Source organism: Rhea pennata, chromosome 1 (genome assembly GCF_028389875.1).
Source record: "Rhea pennata isolate bPtePen1 chromosome 1, bPtePen1.pri, whole genome shotgun sequence".
Classification (NCBI taxonomy): Eukaryota; Metazoa; Chordata; class Aves; order Rheiformes; family Rheidae; genus Rhea; species Rhea pennata.
In genome coordinates this window covers 208,524,267-208,535,589 of record NC_084663.1, presented here as the reverse complement: position 1 = coordinate 208,535,589, position 11,323 = coordinate 208,524,267, and the positions used below count along the sequence as shown (strand labels likewise).

The following is an 11,323-nucleotide window of genomic DNA, read 5'->3' as shown; positions in this document are numbered from 1 at the left end:
CCCAGATTAACAAGCTGATAGCTTGCTATGCAGCTTTGATAGCTTGCTATGATAGCTGTCTGCCAGGGCACAGGCGTGCAAGTGGCAGAGAGTAGCTAACGACTGCTTTATACTAGCAATACCACTACTCAGCTCTGCAGAGAAGGACCTGGGACTGCTGGTGGATGACAAGTTGACCATGAGCCAGCAATGTGCCCTTGTGGCCAGGAAAGCCAGTGGTATCCTGGGGTGCATTGGGAAGAGTGTTGCCAGCAGGTGGAGGGAGGTGATCCTGCCCCTCTACGCAGCCCTGGGGAGGCCTCATCTCGAGTCCTGAGTCAAGTTCTGGGCTCCCCAGGACAAGAAAGACATGGAGCTACTGGAAAGAGTCCAGCATAGGGCTACAAGGATGATCAGAGGGCTGGAGCATCTGCCCTATGAGGAACGGCTGCGAGAGCTGGGCCTCTTCAGCCTGGGGAAGAGAAGGCTGAGGGGGGATCTTATCAATGTGGACAAGTACCTGAAGGGAGGGTGTCAAGGGGACATGGAAAAACTCTTTTCAGTTGTCCCATGTGACAGGACAAGAGGCAACGGGCAGAAATTGAAGCACAGGAAGTTCCGCCTGATCATGAGGGGGAATTTCTTCCCTGTGAGAGTGACGGAGCCCTGGACCAGGTTGCCCAGAGAGGTTGTGGAGTCTCCTTCTCTGGAGATCTTCAAGGCCCGCCTGGATACAACCCTGTCTAACGTGCTCTAGGTGACCCTGCTTGAGCAGGGAGGTTGGATTAGATGATCTCCAGAGGTCCCTTCCAACGTGATTCTACGATTCTGATTCAAAGCCTCCATGTTGTGAAACTACATTCCCTGTGAGCTCAAAGCAGAGGTCTCAGGTAGCATTTCTCCAAGAATGCATGCCATACTGGATACAAAACAACTCCAGTATGGCCAAAACCAAAATCTGAGAATAGGGAACCAGTTGTGCTATGAGCAAGGTAGTTTAGAGGTCAGCTTAATTTATCTACATTAGTTTTAAGAATCCGTCTTATATTGGAGCGTGCCAGACCTGTCACTCATTGAAAGCCTACCCCTTTCACTTTAGGAGCCCCAAGTCTCGTATACACATAACAGTAAGATACAGAAGATTCTGCGTCATGTAATACGTGAGAAGCAAAAGTACCCTTTTTAAAGTCTTTGCAAGAACAGCAGGACACTATCTCTTCCCTGGGATAGCGTAATAGGAAACCAGGGACTTTTAAGAGTAGCCACTGAACTCAGTGGCTTACATAAATCTGACCTATGTGGACTGAAGCCAAGACATACAGGTTAGCTTCTTACTAGCACTCCACTAAATTATATCCTTAGGACACTACATGTAAATTACTTGACAGAATGAAGCAAATGAAACCACGTCAGTGGAAATTTGGCCAGGGACTTGAGATGCTTACTGTTGTTCCCCATTTTCCAGAGATTATTTGAAGAAAAATGGCAAAAGCAAATTAAAAATAATCAGGTACATTAGCAGATTGAGATGACCCAACCAAGTTTTTTTTTGTTTTTTTTTTTTTTTTTTGTTTTTGTTTTAATCCCTTTAGTGCAGTGTTTGCTTACCCTAAATTAAATGGCTTCTGTGAAGGAATGCTCTGTGTGCTATTGTTTATGTACTCACACTCCAAAAGCTTGTATTTTAAGCTGAATCATATAGAAAGCAACATATAATTTTGTGTCACTGCAACTTGATTCCCCAGAGAAGCTGAGCACTAGTATGTAGAGTCAGGCAGCCCAGCCTATCCACATAGTTGCAGGATTTCCTTAGAAATACATAATGGTGCACAATTTGATGGAAAATAGCTGTAACATTGCATTGTTATCCTTGGTTATGGCTTTCACTTTGCCCTCTGCTCTTCCTCCCCCCCCCCCTGCTATTTTAGGGGGTGTTCCTCATCAGGGATGAGGAACAGTGTTTCAAGATTGCAGTAACTCTCTCATTATCTTATCACAACATCCTTTGTGTTTTTACAATTATTTCTTGCTAAAAAAGTATTTTTAGTGGGCTTTTAGTTTACTGTGACTCAAAAAAATTTTTTTTTCAAGAGTTGGTACTATGCTTGAGAATTTCTCAGATCACAGCTTGTCTCATCTCCCTGGCACAGACATGCAGACTGGCTTGCCAGAAAAACACTGCCAGCTACCAGCTCAAGTTTACTTGAACACATACAAAAATAGATCCATCCAAGATTAGTGGTGTGGAGAGGGGTCCACACCTAGTGTTACCTCATCACAATACTCAACTTAGTGCAATCCATTAGTTTAACTGTGAGTTATGTACTGAAGTGCACACCACACACATTCAGCACATTCTCATCTTTTCCCAGATTAACTGCAAGGTCCATCTTTGAATATATTAAAATGCTGGCAACCACAGGATTTACACCCTGCACTGAACCCTAAGTTGCATTTGTGTGTCAAATTCTCCAGCAGTTCAGGGTGGGGAAGTCTTCAGTACAGTGCTTCGCAGTAAGTCAGTTAGCTCAGCAGGAGTCAGGTGGACCAAGCCAGGCTATTATTTTAAGCAGGCAGTATTATCATATTTGTTCAAGCCTGATGCTGCTCTGGTGGTTCTGAACTGCATGGATGAACATATACTCTCATCAGAAATGGGAAACTCTTTTGCCTATGATCCTAGTTTTCAATGGTCACTTTAGACCATCCTACCTGAATAAATACATCCATACCTAACAAGAAGGAGCAGCACAACACACACAATTTCCAAAGTTTCTTCTGTTTAGCCAGTTCTGGGCAATACTAGTGTGCTTTTCCCAGGAGCAAGTTTCACATCTGCAATCTCTTACATTTGGATGGCCTGTTTTCCCCCAGGCCCATCACAGTGAATAGCATTTATAAATCTCCTATTTGGATCCCCTTCCCCAGTGCCCAGGATAGAAGTAATTTCCTGATTCAGTACTGCCATTAGGTCTCATCTGAAGTCAACAGGAGTTAAAAATTCTGAAAGAATCTGAGTTTTTATCTGTGATAAAAATCAGTTCTTTCAGAAACCAGTTCCTATGAATCCAGGGACTTGCAGCAGCTTGCACCTCCTTTCCTGTTATATAACTGCTATTGAAGTGCTGCCATGTTTCAGTTAGAGAACATGTCCATGCTACTTAAAGCTCTTCACAGTTGTTAAAGCACTGTTCTTGTGCTGAAAGAGAGAGAAGGGGAGAGAGAAAGAACAAACATGTAACTGTTAGTATCTTGTTTTCATCAGTTACTACAATTATTTCAGAGAAACTCTATGTAAGCTTTCAGCTACCCTGGAATCCTATGTTCTAGAAACTGGTTTAAACATTTGCCTCACTAGAATTTCCCAAAGTCAAAGAACTAAGAAGGAAGATAGAAGCCTTTTTCTCTTACCTGTATTTTTCCAAACTTTCTCCTTAAGAACAGAGTAGACAGTAAGGTACTTAAAAACATACTTTTCTTTCTATATTGCTATCATTAAGATACTGGGAAACAATAACACCATATGAAAGTATTCATGTAGTATATAAAAGTACTTATCTCATGCTGAATTGACTCAGTTACTTTGCAGCCCCAATAACTCTTCAGGAAACCATCCTGAAGCCATGTGGAGCCATTATATATCAAAAGCCTTAAGAGCAGTTTCTTCAGCTTCTAAAACCAGAGCAGAAATTTGAAAGCTAAATAATCTGCCCCTTTCCCTCATTACAGGCTCTAAAAGGCAATGGTCTGTAAGTTTCTCAACTCTCACTTTTCTTTCCCAGTCCATACCCTTACCAAGAAAGTATGGGCAGCTCTTACAAAGTTTCATGGCTGAGTAACTTAGAAAACTGCATTTTATGGTATTTTATGTGCCAAGACTAGCACAGTTCAAGTCAGTCAGCATCATCAAGTCTTTAACAACAATCCTCCACTTTTTGAGTGCACACAAATTTTCACTCCAGCTAACTTATGTAGCAAGAATTTACATAAGGACTGACAATTAATATGCAGGAACTCTGAAATCACCATTTTGACAGCAGTTTTGCTGTGGTGCACTGACATGGATGTTGATATTGTGGTATCAAACACTTAAAATTACATTATGATACAGCCTAATTCACAGTTCAGGTGAAGGTAAAAGGTTCAACCTTTCTTATTTTGTGTATGTTTAACCTCAAACATGTATTTCTCATCCAGTCTGCAGACCTGTTTTTAATAATTATCTAGTAAAGGCTGAATTTATAGCAGCTAACCCCCTGAAGTTTCCATAAAAAGAAGTAACTTGTCAGAATGAAAGCTGAGAGATGAAGCCAGATTCCTACATATGACCTCGACTAAGCAATTTGAGAAGACAAACAGAGTAGCTACATGTTTTTACATATCCTCATCCTCCCTATCCCTCCTGCAGGAGCATCCAACCTCTTCTGGGGCTTGCAGGACACTGGGTGGCTGCTTACCCAAGACCCACATGGCTAAAATCACTTTAGTAGCAAAGACAATCTGCAGGATCTGCAGCATAGGATGCTAAGTCCAAGTACAAACAAATGCAACAGCATAGTAGCCTCACGACCATCGGGTGGATTAAGTTTTCACAGATGGCATTAAAACAGACTCCACCTACGTATTTAAGAAATGCCAAAGGCAGCCTTCGTGTCACTTTAAGCCTTTTATATAAAGTGTTGAAACAACGGGTATTTCCACAGTCTGCAGCCTGTTTGTGTGCCCGTTACGGATCTTGCAATTAAGACCTGTCGGGTCACAAAAGAGACTTTGACATTAGCACTTTCTAAATGAACAGTGTGATAAGAATATGCAGGTTTCAGACATGTGACACAGGCTTCATCGTTAGAACCTCTGACAAGTTGTAATCTACAAGCAAAATCCACACACTGACAAATATTAGGCACCCCTGAACTGATGAAAGTGACCTATAAAACACGCAGAATTCTACCATACTTGTCTCTTGCCTTAGGCATTCACCTGGGCAGTTGCTTAAGTCAATTCCTTATTTCCACATTTCAACGGGCTATAGCAATTATGGTATCAGCAGTATCTTCAGATGAAGAAACATCTGAAAGACTGAAGAAATACTGAAGCATTGAAAGAACTGTACTTGTAAAACAATGTTTCCATGCCTTTTCCCCAGAGAAGCACCACTGTGAAAGAGGTGAGGAGGGGGGAAAATCAATGCATGTGAAACAAATTGTTACTAAAGTAATTTAACTAAAAATGTAAACAGTCATAAGGTCAGTTGACTTGACTTGCATAAAAATCTAGTATTCTTTTTTTCCAGTTAGAGAACCCCCCTCAATTACACCATCACAATACTTACCATCCTTATTCAATGAGCAGCTGCACTAATATAAGCACAGGCTTAAAGTCTAAAATGGCTGCCCTCACCTTGCCCCCCCCCCCCCCCCAAAAAAAAAACAAAAAAAAAACCCCAAAAACCCCCACTAATCCAGAAGATAATTCATCCACAACAGGAACACAGAGTAAGAAAAGAAACAAATAAGGCTATATATATTTGGTAATCCAAAAGCTATATATATTTGGTAATCCAAAATTATTCAAAATTTGTGCAATTATCACTGAAAGTTTTATGAGCAAAAGTTTATTATGTTCTCTCTCTCCTCCTTTTCTCTAGCAATGAATTTAGCGAAATTGGACAAACTTGGGCAGGGAGAGAAGGGCAGCTATGTAAGGTGCAGCTCCTCTCCCAACACAACTGACATTTTATGGGAGAATGAGTGGGAAAGGCAGAGAATTGATCTTCCCCCCCTCTTTTTTTTTTTTTTTTTTTTTTTTTTTTTTAAATGCTGGACAGAACCGGATTTAAGGAAATGAAAGAACTGAATATATAATGTATTGCTGTAGTTTCAAGAGACTACAAGGCTTAGGTTAAGTTATTCATAATTGCACCAAAAACCATTTGTCATGACAGCCTCCCTCCAGCATGTGACCGTACCACATAGCAAATAGGATACTACACCTTTGCGCTACTACTGCAAAGCATTATGCATTGTACTTTGCATAGCATTTATGCAGTAAATGCATTGTACTTACCTCCAGGAAAAGCCAAAGTATTTTAAAAACATAAAGCTATAACCCCCTTTTCCTAAGCTACTCCACCACTACGTGGCTTTAGCCAGAATTTCCAGGAAGCCCATATAACTCTTCTTAACTCCTTTCAATGAAGTATCTTCTTGAAGCAATAAAGCACTTTATTTCACAGGAATCTGCTGTGACTAGAAACCGTATTATTTTACACACGCATTATTTCACAAACCATACAAGCCTTCAAACAATGTCTGCCTTCCCTCCCAGTTTTGAGTTAAGATCCTCCACAAATCATTTCAGGACTAGCAAAGGAACACCAAGCTCCTAAAAATTAACAGATATTTAACTAATCTCCAGTTTGACAGAAGGATCATTTCCTACTCCCCAGCAGGGAGCCTGGTATGATCAGGCATGACTGTTCAGTCTGAGAAATCACAACCCACTGCTCAAAATCTAGCCTCTGTCCTCCAAACCAGCCAGAAGGTATGCTGGGTGCAAGGGCTTGCTGAACCCAAGAGAGCATCTAAAAGCTGATCAGCAGGCTAAACCATACCAACACTAGACAGCTAACGCAGGTAAGAAAATACAGATGCAAGTTAACCTGGCTGCTTCCACACCATGCTGAAAGGTCTTATACCATCTCATTCACCCCATCAGCTTCTTCGACGTTAGTTTAAGCCTCTAGAGTGTACAGTATTACAGTCTACACTGAGAGGATCTGCCTCTAGGATGAAGCAAAGCTCCTCCTGCTGGGCACAAGAAGCCACACATGCTGACGGCGAGCAACATCAGCGCCGCCACCAAACATCAGACCCAAGCCACAACCCTTGAAAGGGCCCAAGAGCGGGCAGCACAGTCACCCACCGGCCTCGTGAGACGGGCGCGTCCTGGCCTGCGCCCCGCCGAGGGCCTCTCCCGCCCCAGCACGGCGAGGCCGTGATTTCAGCCCTGCACCTGAGATCACGGAGTGCGGCTAATCCCACTCCCCTGCCCCTGCCCCCGGCGGCCACGTCCCCCACACCGCCCCAGGGGCCGCAGCGCCCTGCCCAAACCCAGCGGCACCCGGCCCACGCCGCAGCCGCCGCTTCCACGGACCCACCTCAGCGGCGCCGCTCCCCGCCGGCCCGCAAAGCGGGCGAGCGAAAGGGCCGGGCCCAGCGCTGCGCCCCCTGCCAGCAGTAACCGGCCGCCGCGACAGGTCTTCCGATGCCCCGTCAGCCACCCTCTCCTCGCTCGCCCCCTTCCCCTGTGCCCTCCGGCCCCTGCAAGAACACCTGTGCCCCACTCATCCCCCTTTTCCAACACTTTAGCCCGCTTCCCTCCTCTCTCCCCCTGGGCTAAAAGCAGCCAACGCCATCAACATGGCGCCGCCGCCGCTACCTCCCTCTCCACCCCCTCCTCGCTCTTCCTCCTTGCGGCTGCGCAGCGCGGAGCAGCGCGGGACTTGGAGTCCCCGCCTGCCCGTGAGGCCAGGCGGCTGGCGGGCGCGGAACTACAACTCCCAGAAGGCAGCGGTGCCGGCGGGCTCCAGCCAATGGGGAGGCGGCTGCGCGGCTGCTCGCCCCGCCCGGGCGGGCGCGAGAGGTGATGTCATTGCCGAGCGGGCAGGGAGCGGGGGCGCGTCGCGATTCATTGTGTTCCGCGGGCGCCGCCTCCCGCCGCCGCCAGCGCCGGGCCCGGCGGGGCGGCCCCTGCACCGGCCTCCGCCCGCGCCCCGGCCCGGCCCGGCCCGGCCCGGCCCGGCCCGGCCCGGCCCGGCCCCGCCGCTCCCGGCCCCGGCCCCGGGGGGTGCCCCGCGCCCCGCCGCCCTCCCACGGCTGCCAGCCTGCTCCCGCCGCCGGCTGGCTGCACCCCGGCTCCCGCCTCGTTTTATGGTCGTGGGGAGGGAGGGGAAATCCCAAGCCAGGTGAGTTCCGCGCTTTCCTTTATTTATCTCTATTAAAAAAAAAATTAATCATTTTTTGCTCTTTCTGTCCCCAATTCGCTTGCGCGTACCGCGTATTCCCCCGCGGAGGTAAAGCGCTGGTGCGCGGGGCCGCGCCGTGCGGCCATCGCTGCCGGGAGCGGTAACAGCAATAATAATAATAATAATAATAACGGAATAGAGGAAAGCGCGGCGGAGATGAGCGGCCGCAGCGCGCCGCTCCGCGCTCCCGGGCGGCCGGCGGCTCCCGGCGCTCGCTGCTGCCCGCGGAGCCGCGCTAAAAAGTCCTTTTAGGAGGAGCTCTTCGGGAATTCCGCGGTCCTGCCGGCGCAGCTTCGCGTTTTGTTGGTGTGACTGCTTTCCTTCTTTCTTTCTTTAGTTCGTTTTTCCTGTTTCTTGTTTCTGTCAGGTGCTTTTCAGGTCTCCCGAGTGAACAGTGCAAAGATGTCAGTGCAAAATACTATATATCTTTTCTTTCTTTTGTGCAAAACTTCAGGATTTCTCTCCCCCCCCCCCCCCCCGTATTATTGCTGCAATTATTTGTGCTTCCAAAGCACCTAATTTGATGATGCTGGCGACGGTGGCAGGTAAATGCATGCGTGTGGGAGAGTCCTGCTCATCTTGGCTGTCAGCATCTTCCAGCGCCCTTCAAAGTTAACCTGCCCCAAAGCCTGGTTTGGAGCCTCCTCTGGGAGCAGGAGGAGAGCCTACAGCCGAACTGATTTTTGTTTTTCTTTTTTTCCTCCCCCTCTGCTGCGTATTTGCTTCTGCGCCTCTCTTGTGTAACCGACACTGTTTTGTCCTCTGGCAGAGTTTCCTTGGGATCGCCGCACAGAGGGACGGGTGACATGAGTGCAGGGTGGACAATGCTGCTCCCTGTTTCTTTGGATCAAAGTGTTTGTAAACACCAGCACAATGGTCAGGGAGTCCGGGTGCGCGATGCCCGGCCGCTTACATCCTCTCCTCTGGCCAGCAAATTCCTGAAGGGTGGCCATTCTGCATCCAGACCTCCTCCTAGCCTTTATTTTTTTTTCTATTCTTTTTCCTTCCTTCCCTTTTGTTATTGACTCAGAGGGGAAGAAAAACAGTGCATGCAGCAGATGCCTTTGTTGGGTTGGTCTTTCTTAAAAAAAAAAAAAAAAAAAAAAAAATCCCGGAATGGCATTTTCCTCTTTTATTTTTACTTTGCAAAGGAGGGAGCCAGTAACCTAATATAAGGTTTCCCATCTTGGCTACAAAAGGTGAAGTTTTACAGCGGTGATTCTTAGCTATGAACCAAAGGCACTGGAAATGAAACGATAGTATAAAAGTGATAGTTTAAAAGCCTGGGAATTATTCTGGGGAATATGAATACAGAAGTTTTGCCGAACAAGTAGGGAATCCATGGCCAGAAGGATTGTACTTGAAAAATGGTACAATTTTTGTGATATCCCTGTTTGGTTCTGCCTTCATATTTAGTGATTTTAAGTGTATGTATTTATTTACATGTAGGTATTGGTGTTTATGCTGGTTTTATTATTCTTCCAAATTACTGGATTTGGTTGATTAGATAGACTTCTAATAATGTCCTGTGTGGTAGCATTTTCAAGCTATATTATAGTACAGCAGTAAGTGTATTAAAAATGTAGCTCAGAAATCCATGCTAATCACCAGGTGAAGTTTTGCCTTGCGGCAACAGAAATACAGACCCCATAAAAATGGGCCAAAGCTTCGAAGCTCAGGAGATGAGTGATTGCTGTGAAAAGGCAAAGACAAGCTCACAGGCCCTTGCCCTCAAGTTATTTAGGTCATGATCCTGCAAAGATCTCAATATGTGCATTTCTTGACTTGACTCAAGAAGTCCCCAAGATGCCAGTTGCTGGGGACTGGGAGACTATCCCAGGAAAGTAGTGTTAGGTATTTTCTCTGTTCTTTTACTTTTTTCAGTGTCTTATTAGTGGCTGGAGTCTCAAAGGGGAGTCAGAGCTGCAATCTCTGGTCTGATTCGGATCTCTGGTCTCTTGGTCTCCCTGTAGTAGTCCTGTTCTTAAAGTGCATTATTTGTGATATTTGTAAAACCAGAAATCATGCCTTTGCAAGACAGCAAGTGTTGGCTACATGCCCTAAATTGTATTAAATTGTCCTCATCGCAGACTTGTTGCAGAAGGAGGTTCAAGCCACCCCTAATATGCTGGAGTGATTCACACCTAATGCATAGAGGGGGTCCGAAAGACTGGTGAGATGGGGGACCCCAGGAGAGGGAGGGCTGTAGCAGACTCACTTTTTTTTTTTTCCTCCCAAGTTTTGTTTTCTTCTCTCCTACAGTGCTGAACAAAGGGAAGATGTTGGTTTTCTAGCCTAGGTTTTGGGGGTCTGGTGAGGAGATACCTTCTTGCAAAAGGTGGCATCCATCAGTCAAAGTGCAGCACTCACTGTAATTTCTGTGATATGTCCCGGGCAGGTATACATGCAGCTCTTTCTTGGGGGTAAGGGCTGATGATTGGCTTTTCATGTTTTCACATAAAATACAGCTGAGCAAGAAATTATAATAGCTGGGAATTAGATAAATTCCTTAGGACAGGACTCTGCAGTTTGAACACGAGCTTTACTCTTAATAGATACAGAAATGTGAGCAGGAGATGTGCTAGGGCTATAGTTCAGACTATAAAATATTCTGTATTCCTGATGGGTTTCCGACGCCAAAATCAGCAGCTCATTTAAATGAAGCTTGGAACAAGGGTGGTGAGCAGCAGCTTTGCTTTGGCTGAAGGTGGACTAGATGACCTAAGTCTTATGATTTCATCTGCAGTTTCTGTGATTTCATTCTGCAGCAAGTCGTTCAGCTTCCCCCCCCCCCAATTTGTTCTGTCAAGAACTGACTAAATTTTATTATTAATGTCTGCCTTACAGTGTGAAACAGTGCTGTCGAGTGTGTGAGACAATCCTCGTGCCTCTTAGCTGGTCTCTTCTTTAATTATGAAATCAAAGGGAGGAGATCAGCGTCAGAGGAATGTTTGACTCAATCTATTGAAATCGTTAAGGTACAGCAGGAATGAACGTGGCCCTTAAAAATTGTCAGTATTTAAACGCAATCAAGCCTCCGTTAATACGTGTCACTGTTAGAGTAGTTGCATAACTAATCTGCTACTAAACGTTGGCCCTGAATGTAGGGCAAAAGCAAGGTACTAGCGAGACTTGTGATGTACTGTTGTTTGATTTCACCCTGCATAGATAAAACCGTCAGAGCGCTTGGTTGCATTGATAGGTGTTTAGGTTGCAAACAGCTTGAGACTTGATTACTGTTTGCTGTCTACCCTCCCAGAGCTGCTGCTCTCACTGCACCACGCTTTTTCTATATGTTGATTTGCACTATTCCCTAAT

At 45.8% G+C, this 11,323-nt stretch overlaps 1 protein-coding gene and 1 long non-coding RNA gene across 5 annotated transcripts in view; one reads left to right on the top strand and one right to left on the bottom strand.

Annotated features, from left to right (window-relative positions):
* Nucleotides 1-2,143: 2,143 nt before the first annotated feature.
* LOC134135673 (uncharacterized) lies at nucleotides 2,144-7,266 on the bottom strand. Of its 4 annotated transcripts, none has more exons than XR_009957333.1 (3): nucleotides 7,139-7,266; nucleotides 6,046-6,227; nucleotides 2,144-5,135 (listed from the first exon to the last, which is right to left on the bottom strand). It is a non-coding gene; the product is annotated as an uncharacterized LOC134135673 (long non-coding RNA). The 4 variants fall into 4 exon arrangements; XR_009957331.1 differs by lacking the exon at nucleotides 7,139-7,266 and having other exon boundaries at nucleotides 2,144-3,178; nucleotides 4,960-5,135; nucleotides 6,046-6,981; XR_009957332.1 differs by lacking the exon at nucleotides 7,139-7,266 and having other exon boundaries at nucleotides 6,046-6,981.
* A 555-nt stretch (nucleotides 7,267-7,821) lies between these two features.
* The window catches only part of RAB30 (RAB30, member RAS oncogene family), a 49,385-nt gene continuing 45,883 nt past the window's right edge, over nucleotides 7,822-11,323 (top strand). Inside the window, exon 1 of the mRNA XM_062567359.1 lies at nucleotides 7,822-7,945. The gene's annotated coding sequence lies outside the window, so the exon portion shown is untranslated. The remainder of the gene's footprint in view (nucleotides 7,946-11,323) is intronic.